Source organism: Gossypium hirsutum, chromosome A09 (genome assembly GCF_007990345.1).
Source record: "Gossypium hirsutum isolate 1008001.06 chromosome A09, Gossypium_hirsutum_v2.1, whole genome shotgun sequence".
Lineage (NCBI taxonomy): Eukaryota > Viridiplantae > Streptophyta > Magnoliopsida > Malvales > Malvaceae > Gossypium > Gossypium hirsutum.
Window position 1 is genome coordinate 31458925 of NC_053432.1, and position 1287 is coordinate 31460211.

Consider the following 1287-nt stretch of genomic DNA (forward strand, 5'->3'; position numbering starts at 1 on the left):
TAGAATTTTTAATTGTTTCTTTCTATGGTTCAACTGCTGGTGTAATTACTTCCTCTAACTCTGGTTCATTGTCAGCTTCTAAGGGTTATTCCTGAAGATCATCAATAATCTCCTTATGCATCTCTTGAGTTGGATTTTTTGGGCTACTCATTACTTTACCCGATCGAAGCACTATTACTTTCATATGCTCATTCCCTTCTCTCTAAGGATTACTTTCAATGTTGCTAGGAATACTTGTGCCAATTTGTCTTTTTATATCACCCGTCATACTCATCAATTGGCTCATCTGATCTTTAAGTTTAGTCAATGTTCTTGTTAAATTGGTGCACTCAGACTGCACCTGCTTCACGTCTATTCTCATTGACTGCATCTCCCACTCTATTCAATCTAGACATTGACCAGATACATTATGATCATTTGAGTTGGCCCTTTCCTGAGGTTTCTATAAATATAGAGGTTACTAGTTAGTGTTTTTAACTTGGTTTGAGCTATTACCTCATCATTGGTTTCCCCTATCTCAAATTCAGGTGATCTCTCCATCTAGGATTGTATGTATTTGAGTAGGGATTTTCACCCCTATTTTTGATGTAGTTCACATCCTCATTGGGATTGTTAAAGTAGTGAAAGAGTGATTTGTCTCCACCATAGATAAATGGTGTATTCTTCTCAGCCTCTATTTGGTTAATTCTGTCCACTAATTGCTTATATCTGTCATCCTTCTAGACATTCTTCACCGTAAATGGTATTTGGCCATATGTATATCGTTCAGTTGGCCACTAGCAAGAATTCATTTCCATATTTTCTATTAATTCGTACGCATCCTTATACGTTTTATTCATTAGGGCACCTTTTGCTACTCCATCTAATCTTGACCTTGAATACACATCCAACCCATTGTATAAAATTTGTAATTGTAACCACTCAGGTAATCCGTAGTGTGGGCATTTTTGAATTAGTGTTTTAAAATGCTTTCATGCTTCATGAAAGCTTTCCCCCTCTAACTATTTGAACATCGAAGTTTCCTTTCTTAGTTAGATCGTTTTGCTAATGGGGAAGAACTTTTGTAGCCTATATTGAATCTGGGTTAATTCCTACCTTAATGACTTCCTAGGGTTGTCAGGCCTAGGGTTTTAGGTTCTTCCTCTCCTAAATAGCTGGTCCGCTAAGAAACCTGTAAAATAGTTAATTAATTATATCTCCACAAATTAATCCCCCACAAGAGGATTAGTTCATCATGTATCTAATAAACAATATAACATGTTTCAAGAAGTGAACTTTCTTCAACCA

General features: G+C 36.1%; 1 non-coding gene across 1 annotated transcript; it reads left to right on the forward strand.

The window, feature by feature from the left end:
- Nucleotides 1-927: 927 nt before the first annotated feature.
- Nucleotides 928-1034, forward strand: LOC121206870 (small nucleolar RNA R71). The gene has a single exon (XR_005902041.1). It is a non-coding gene; the product is annotated as a small nucleolar RNA R71 (small nucleolar RNA).
- Nucleotides 1035-1287: the final 253 nt, after the last annotated feature.